This window comes from Phyllostomus hastatus, unplaced genomic scaffold, assembly GCF_019186645.2.
Source record: "Phyllostomus hastatus isolate PE091 unplaced genomic scaffold, TTU_PhHast_1.1 phas_contig_1, whole genome shotgun sequence".
NCBI lineage: Eukaryota > Metazoa > Chordata > Mammalia > Chiroptera > Phyllostomidae > Phyllostomus > Phyllostomus hastatus.
Window position 1 is genome coordinate 6,595,618 of NW_025333498.1, and position 9,420 is coordinate 6,605,037.

Sequence of the window (9,420 nt, forward strand, 5' to 3'; positions counted from 1 at the left end):
TAGAAACCCAATGACCTGGGCTCAGAATAAGTAAAAGTGACGCAGACTAGCTCCCGACCAACTGAGAGTGGCAAAATCCAGTTGGATTGATAGGCTGAAGGAGAACCAGACAGCTTAAATCAGCTAAATCCTAACCAACCTACAGATGCATGAGAAATAAATGCTTTTTGCTGTGTGTACCTGAGATATCGTGGTTGTCTGCTATGCCCTAAAAGCTAATATGGTAATATTAGTTTTTATGACAATTTTTCCATCAGTTCTTGGAGCTTCAGATGTAACTTCTGATGCAGCTAGTTCTTTAGGCGAAACACACACAGAAGTGCTTAAATTCACCTTGTCAGGACTAAGAGAAGTTCAAATGTGTGTGGTGTTTAGAAGTTAGGCCAAACCTTATTAATCAGCAAAGATGTTTGTAATACCAAAATCCTTGGCTGTAAGCAACAAAAGAGATTTTAAATAAACTTTAAAAGCTCGTGTGTTTTAGAAGGTATTAATAGATCACAGAATCTGTGGGGAAGCTTGAGAAACTGTTTGAAACATTGACAAAAAGCAAGGTGGCTGGGCCTCAAGGAATAGAGCCAGCATCACACTAGAAAAAATATGATTGAGGTACTATTATGAATACCAACAATACAGAACACTGAGTGAATGGTGAAGACTGACTCTGAAAACATAATCCCTCTATTCTGAAATTTTTGTACTGTTTTTCTGAGGTCCAAATTCCCAGAGTGGTCACCTGTTTGCACATTTAGTCCCCATGCCTGCATTCCAGATGCCAAGAAGTACAGAGAAGTGCCTACATGTACATGTATTGGAAGTGCTTGGGGGAGATCTGGAGTCTTAGGCTTCTGTGGTGGAAAGCAGAGAACTACCTTCTATTTCAAATCATACAACAGTGGAAGGATGCTTAAAACCCAAAGAATGCTAAAAGGTGGGGTGTTTACAATAGCAATGAATGGTCTCTGCAGTATTCCTGGAGAATCACACTTAACCAAAGTAAAATAACTGAAATAAGACATGAGAATCAGAAAAAGAGATCAAGTGGTATCACAATTTGGCATGGCAAAGTAGACACAGAGCAAAACAATGGATGTGCCACAGCAGGCCTTCTTTGGAAAAAAAATGAAGTTCAGATGGGCTACAGAATATTTTGGAAACAATTTTATGAATGTATGACTTTTCTGCTTGAGGGCCCCTCAGATGAGCAGAGCAGTTCCTGCGTTACACATGCAGCCTGTGATTAAAGCGACTAAGCTTCTCTCATCCCCTTTGATTCCTATATATTTTATACAAGGTTACAGACCCCTGACCAAATCCATAATCGGACCCCATGAACACAGCACTCGGCAGCCACAGAGAGAACTATTCCAATCCTTCATGAGCTACTCGTTTTTAATCTTTCCTCACTAAAAGAATCTTAGCATGGCAAATGGAGGGCAATAAAATAACCTTGCACATAGAGGGTGTAAGTACAAGTACAGTTACTCTCTGTGTAAGCTTCTGCAGTACCATTTTAAAGTGCCTATGTTTTCTAATAAAGGTAGTATTTATCTGTGAAGTTTTAAGAATCACTGTAAATTGAGGTTTACTCTATTATTCTAATAAAATCTTATTGATTAGGTGCTCATACATTCTTAATACTAAAAGAGACATAAAACTTCCCTCATCACAGAAGTGATTTCAGAGGCCAGTGGAATGTTAATTGTTTGACAATTGACAGTAAATCAAGGGCAGATACGGGATTAACATCAAACCCTTCCATTGTTTCTCCAATGAAAATGCTTCAAGGTCGGGAGTAGAGCTTTTCTTTTGCTTGTTGTTATTGTTTAAACTATTTATACTAGAGTTAAAAAGAGTTCAGGAGGGCCGTTAAGGGCATATAAATGAGTGAGGAGGAGCAATAAAAGCCAGTAGGTATGTGTTGTGTGAGTGGTAGTACAACCTGAAAAGCCAATGCCCTTTGTCATCAAATGTTACAGTGATGCCACTGACAAGTAATTGTTATTTCACTGGGAGATGTGGTTGCTCTAGTATATAAAATTTAACACTCAGCCTCGGCTGGTGTGACTCAGTGGATTGAGCACTGGCCTGTGAACCAAAGGGTCACCTTTGAAATCTTTAAAAGAAACAAAATACATTTAACATTCAGTTGAAATGGTCAAACAAAATAATTGTTTATTCTCTAAGAAATAGACTAATTTGCGAATAAGAACTAGTGTTCTTGGGCTTTTACTCACTCATATTTAGAAAACATTTTTAGAATGATTTTATATATCTACATAAACTCTGTACTAAAATAATGTTTTTTAATCCTATTCCCTTTAAGAAAAAAACCCCAAATGATAATGTGACCCACGAAAAATGGAACTTATGTTTTAAGTGCTTGGGAGATGTTAGATCCTAAATACCTCTGGTAGAAGTTAATTTTGCAAAATAATGTGCTAAAATGATGAAGCTTTTCCACAATGAATCCTATCTTCACTTATCTAACATACTTATCTAAAATTAATAATTTTCTAGTTTATTTAAGTAAGCAGTCACTTTTTGCCTTGATATCAAGTTAAACAATTTGGAGAAGACTGACTCAGAAAAGAAATGAGTTGGCCGAGTCTATACAACAGATTAAAATTAGATTTAAAAATACTTATAAGATTTTCTGGTTTCAAAAGTATTTTATTAAAGATATGTTTAGGATAAATTATGTGGATATTTTTTCCTCAGTTGTAGTGATTAAAAGAAAATATCTTAATCATGGTAAAAGTCCTTTGTCAAAAGCATGCAAATTTATAATATTCATCAATTCACTTATTTTTACATGATTGCCAAAGATGGAATTTCCATAAAATGAATATTTCCAAGGGTATTAAATTGTGAATGGATGAGAAGGGCCATCAGCATGACAAAAATGAATGCTGATTTAGATATTTTCAAATGTAATCAGATGTTTGTCACAAATTCAATAGTACAGAAAATGATTTACAAAAAAAAAAAAGTGAAGTCTTCTCCACTCTATCCTCCACTTCCAGAGGAAGGTTGTGCAAATTGCCCAGAAGGTTAAAACTGGATTCCAATAGACTCCAAAGCTCTCTAAAGAGACTGCCTTCCTTGAGGTCACAACTGTCTCTCCAGATCCACGATGCACATGAAACAGTGGCAGACCGCCATTTCCTCAGCTGCCAGAGTCTCTCACATAGTGGTGGGAAACCCAGGCGTTTTCAGGCTTCTTTCCATCCAGTCCATGCTGCCTTTACTTTAATTTCATTTTTACTTGCTGTTTTGTCATCCATTTATTTCATTCATGGAAAAGCAAAGCATTTTCTTCCTTAGCAGAAGACATTTGAGAGCTTGTTCGGCCCTGCCCTCAGCTTCTTTCTAGCTATAAGAGACAATAAGTCAGCCTTTTCTTTTCCCGCAGACCCAAACAGCAGTCAGGTTCACATTTTTTAAAATGTTTTGTTGTTCATGCTATTACAATTGTCCTATTTTTTCTCCCTTTGTCCGCCTCCACCAAAACCATTCCCCACTTCCGTATTCAATCCCCACACTATTGTCTGTATTCATTGGTCTTTCCTATATGTCCTTTGACTTAACACCTTCACCTTCTTTCAAATAGTCCCCAGTTCACTCCTCTGCTCTTACCACTGTCAGTCTATTCCATGATTCTATGCCTCTGGCTCCATTTTGCTCATTTGTTTGTTTTGTTGACTAGGTTCCTGTTATAGATGACATCATATGGTATTTTTTCTTTCACTGCTTGGCTTATTTCGCTTTGCATAATGCTCTCCAGTTCCATCCACTCCATCCACGCTGTTGCAAAAGGCAGGAATTCTTTTTTCTTTCGTTTTTTTTTTTAATGAAGGGTAGTATTCCATTGTGTAAATCTAGCACAGTTTATTGACCTGCTCATTTACTGATGGGCACTTAGGCTGTTTCCAACTCTTGGCTATTGTAAATACTGCTGTTGTGAACATAGGAGTGCATAAGTACTTTTGAATTGATGTTTCAGGATTCTTAGGGTATATTCTAAACAGTGAAATTGCTGGATCAAAAGGTAGTTCCTTTTTTTTTTTTTAGGAAATTCCACACTATTTTCCACAGTGGCTGCACTAGTCTGCATTGCAAAAGGGTTCCCTTTTTCTCCACATCCTCACCAGCACTTCTTTGTTGATTTATTAATGATGGCCATTTGGGCAGGTGTGAAGTGATATCTCACTGTGGTTTTAATTTGCATTTCTCTGATGGCTAGTGATGCTGAGCATTTTTTCTTATGTTTATAGGCCATTTGTATGTCTTCCCTGGAGGCAGCATCTATTCAGGTCCTTTGCCTATTTTTAATTGGATTGTTTGTCTCCCTCATGTTGAGTCCTATGAGTTCTTTATATATTTTGGAAATTAAACCTTTGTTCAATGTATCATTGGCAAATATGTTCTCCCATAGAGTCAGTTCCCTTTTTATGGATGGTTTCTTGATCCATGTAGAAGCTTTTAAAAAAGATGTAGTTCCCATTTCTTTATATTTTCCTTTATTAAAAATATATGGAACACTGCCCTGGCTGGCATAGCTCAGTGGATTGAGTGTGGGCTGTGAACCAAAGCACTGCAGGTTCGATTCCCAGTCAGGGCACATGTCTGGGTTGCAGGCCACGGCCCCCAGCAACTGCACATTGATGTTTCTCTCTCTCTCTTTGTCCCTCCCTTCCCTCTCTAAAAATAAATAAATAAATAAAAATCTAAAAAAAAATATATATATATATGGAACACTTTCTGAATTTGTGTGTCATCCTTGTGCAGGGGCCATCCTAATCTTCTCTGTATCATTCCAATTTTAGCATAAAAGATCTGTCCAGAAGGTATCCAGCCATGTAATATGAAAAAATAGAAATTTTTATTGAAGAAGATAGAAGATATAGGAATCATTGTACATAGGACAGTGATGCCTCAGTCCCCTTCAAAGTAGGCACCTTGGGACCTCACACAGTTCTCTCCATCCCCATCAGCTGACCCTGAATCTCACTGATGGTCTGCAATCTCTTCCCTTTCAAAGATGTTTTTAGTTTTGGAAAAAGCCAGAAGTCACAGGTTGCCAAATCTGGGTTATAGGGGACTGAGTCACCTGGGTGATTTGATGTTTCACCAAAATACTCTGCATGAGACATGATGCCTGAGCAGGCATGTTGTCGTGATGAAGCTGCCAATCACCAGTTGTCCCTAGCTGCAACGTTCTGAATCATCCAAATAGTTTCTGCAGAGGAATGTTCAAGCTTAACGCAAAATTTGATGCAGAGTCATTGTTCTACTCAGTCATTTTGAATGTGAGGGCCACACAGTACACATGGTCACTCAACAGTGTCTATTGCCTCCACTGACTAGTACAATGAAGTAGTCATCGTTCACGCACATGCACTCCAGTCTGCTCTCTTTGGTTGCCAGGTTACACTGAGGTTGCACAAACCATTCCTGTTATATCAACAATGGTTGGAATTTTTCTGGACTGACCTTGTATGTGCTGCGGAAGTGGGCATGAATTGGCATTTCTTGAAAAGCCGCACTGACTTCTTCAAGTTTATGCATCAGGAATTGGTGAAGATTGTCACAAACACTTTCACCTTTTTTTCTCTATATATTTTAAAACATTGTATAGAAGTATTTGGACAGACATAGGTATACAATTTCATTATAGGTGTGCAAATATATAAATTTTCACAAACTAAGCACACACAGGCAACTAGTGCAAGATCTGAGAATATTATTAGCTTTAGAAAGCAGCTTCCTGGTCCCTGCTGTAATCACTATTAACTTTGCAAGTCACTGGGACAGTCTGAGCCTCTCTTAGATGGATGGGAAAATCCTTCAAGTTAATTTTAGAGCGTCCCCTAGATAAGATTGGGTTTCCCTTTGGGCATTCCCAAACCAATGTGCCTGTGCCTATCAATGCCGACCCACAGTGGAAGCTCTGCTGGTGCTAAGAAACCCTGCTCTACATAAGCCAGGAAGCCCAGCAGCTGTTCCGGGAGCCTTGTGCTCTGTCAGTGTGTGCTCCCTGGATGCATCAAGCTCCCTTCCTCTGTCTTTTTTATTAACCTGTTTTCAGTCAGTCTCTTTTCTTCTGAATCTGTTTCTTCTCCTCTATTGATTTTAATCTTCAGGGGGAGCAAGAACCCCTTTGCTGGTGTCGTAACTACTATTGTGATTGCTAAGTCTATAGAAAATTTTGCTTGTTTTAGAACTTAAGTGGAATAAGACAGTATTGTACACTTTTGTGACTTATTGTACACAATTTTGTGTTTCTGTATAACTTGTTTATTCTCAATCCATACAGAATTTTATTTTATTAAAATACATCAAATTATTTATCCATTTTAGTATTGATGAGCATTTAGGTGGATCCAGTTTTTCTCTATTATTAGTAGTGTGACTATAGCATTCTCTATATGTGTTTTGGCGAGCATATAAATGCAATTCTGATGGATTATAGCAAAAAAATGAAACTTCTGGTTCATAGACTGGCATACTGATTAAGAGTTTTTTTTTCAAAATGGTTGCTCCAATTCATAATCCTATGAGCAGTATATGACCTGAACATCTTCATACGTAGTTCATGGAAAAATCAGAAGCAGATGCACTAAGAACTTATACATGGGTGCACATATACATGAATACATAGATCTATATTTCCATTTCATTCTTTACCTATATTTAATATATATACATGTTTTGTAGAGGATCTGACCTTACCCTTGTGTTTTGGGATCTGATTAAGCAGTTTCTGTTTACTGCTGTCTCAGCATGCAATGCTGAAGCTTGGTACTGTGGCTGTCCTGCAGCAGCTGGGGCCTCTGTCACGAAGGGAAACACACTCACTGGTCCCAGTAGTCACAGAGGTTGAAGGAGAATCCACTGCAAGGTGAAGTATTTGCAGGCCAGCATTGCTTTATGATATCAGGGTGAATCAACAGATTGATGACTATGTGTATGAGCTGTGAAATGGCTATTGCTTCATATCCAACTGATAATTCTCACTCAAGAATCCATCTTATGGACCACCTTTTCCAGAAACAAACACGAAATTGAATTCTGAGAGATGGGTTTCAACATAGACTAGCTGACATACTATAAAGCTATAAAATTTGGTATTGTTGTCATTTTTATTTTAGCAATTCTAAGCATATGATTATATCAAACTATCATTTGCTCATTTTCTACATTCTCTTTTGTCTTTCTTACTTTGATATTTTTACATATTTGGATTCTTTATATATTTGGATTTCTATCTCACTCTCTTTTTAAAAATATACATGCCAGCCAATATCTCTCGCATTCTCTATACTGACTTCACACTTTGTTTTTTTTGATTAATAGAAGTTTTTAATTTTAATAAAGTTTAATTTATCAGTTTTTTATTTTATATTTAGCACATTTCCCCCCATTTAACACCATTTGCCAAAAAATATCATTCTTGTTAGATTAACTTCCTTTACATTTTAATTTGGATTTCAGGTTCCTCCATGTCCTTTCATGGTTTAATAGCTCATTTTGTTCTAGCACTCAATACTATGCCATTGTCTAAATGTAATAGTTCATTTATTTATTCACCTACTGATGGATATCTTGGTTGCTTCCATGCTTTGAAAATCATGGATAAAAACACTATAAACATTTATGTTCAGGTGTTTATAACTTTTGAATTCACTTCAATAAATACCAATGAGCTCAGTTGCTGATTCATGTAGTAAGAGTATGTTCAGTTTTGTACTATTATTAGTGACATAATTAATAAAAAACTTTTACATGTTTCTTTCAGGTGTTAATATAATATTTTAATTCTAAAAAAACCTTACAAAAACAAACAAAATATGTGGCATGTTTCTCTGAATTCTGTGAACTTAAAGGTCCAAAACGAATAAAAACTCTTTGATAGCTACTCTTCAGTAGCATCAGGTAGTGTTATACATCACAGCTATGTAATATCGAAGTGCTATCCCTATTCAGAAAGGTAGAGGAACCAGTTGCTACTGGTGATATTATTCAAGGATCACTTTATAGATTCAGATAATAACCATATTTTTTCACAAGAATTTAAATAAATTATTAAAAATTTCAGACAGGATTCAATTGCTAAAGAAAACTCATGCCAATATGACAATATTTTTGAATCTATGAATTTTTTATTTTACTCTGAGAAGGGTACAATATAGTAACAATTAAAGTATGACACAAAAACTAGGCAAAGTCTACCTCATAGCAATATTCGAAAAGGCTGGACAAGTTTGGTTCTAATTTACTCCCCTCTGTAGTGTCAGGGCAGATATTCTTTATCTCCATAATCAGGAATTACCTACATCTGTGTAGAACACCACAGACCCAGAATCTGCCATAGTGACTGGAGTTTCTTATATTCTTCTGTTCCCATAAGTACAGGATTGCCACATGAATGGTGCCAAGGGAAGATAAGAGAAAGGTTTAGAGGAGGGGCTTCTATTTTTTCCTCTGCACATCTGTGTTGTTTAAATCATTTTTTCTTATTCCTGGCCTATAATAAGTTACCCAACTATACAAATCCTTAAAAAGTTGAGGAGAACACATGAGGCATAGAGGGCAGTATACACAAACTCAGAGAAATTAAAACGACAATGTCTATGCCAAGAAGTACAAAAGTTCTGGTGTCATCGGAGGCTACATTTCAAAATAGAGTTGTGCTACAAGATGGGGCTAGAGGAGAGCCAAGTCAGAGACTCTTGCTGAGTTGCTTAGGCTCCATCTTACAGGTAACAGAGAGTAATTTTTGGGCAGAGAGCGACACAAACAAGTTTACACTTTCAAATTAGTAAACCAGATAATTACTAGGGGCTGTTAGAGAAGATGATGAAATGGAGGATGCATAGGGGGATTAGGAACTGAGATGAGAAAGTTACTGAAATAGTCCAGGCAGGAAGTTAATAGGACCTCAACATGGCAATGAGTGTAAATAGAGATAAGTACAGTGCTGAATGTGTTGGATGTATTTTTTAAGCTAAATTTATCGGGGTGACATTTGTTCATAGGATGGATGTATTTTTGAAGTCTGTGTAACCAATGACATGCTGAGCAGTTTGTCTCAAGTGAAAAGTGGAGTTCAAGACTAGAAATCAAAATCTAAGCATGCTCTGGCTCACACGTAGTCATTAAAGTAATTTGTAGAGTAAAGGCAGTTCCCCTAGGAGAGCAGTAGAAAAAGAAGAGCAGTGAAATCAGGGCAGAACCCTTGGAGGTACCAATTAATTGTGCTTAGCTGAGGAAATGGTACCATTTGAAATGGAACAGTGAGAGAGCAAAGAGGAAGGACGCCAGGGAATGGAAGTATCATAGAAATGAACAATTGATAGTATACAAAATAACATTCCAGGAATAATTTGAAAATTAGTAAGTTTGTAAAAATTTCCA

The 9,420-nt window shown here is 36.9% G+C and overlaps 1 non-coding gene across 1 annotated transcript; it reads right to left on the reverse strand.

Moving 5' to 3' along the window:
- Positions 1–4,746: 4,746 nt before the first annotated feature.
- LOC123814410 lies at positions 4,747–4,857 on the reverse strand. The gene has a single exon (XR_006784905.1). It is a non-coding gene; the product is annotated as a U6 spliceosomal RNA (small nuclear RNA).
- Between the last annotated feature and the right edge of the window lie 4,563 nt (positions 4,858–9,420).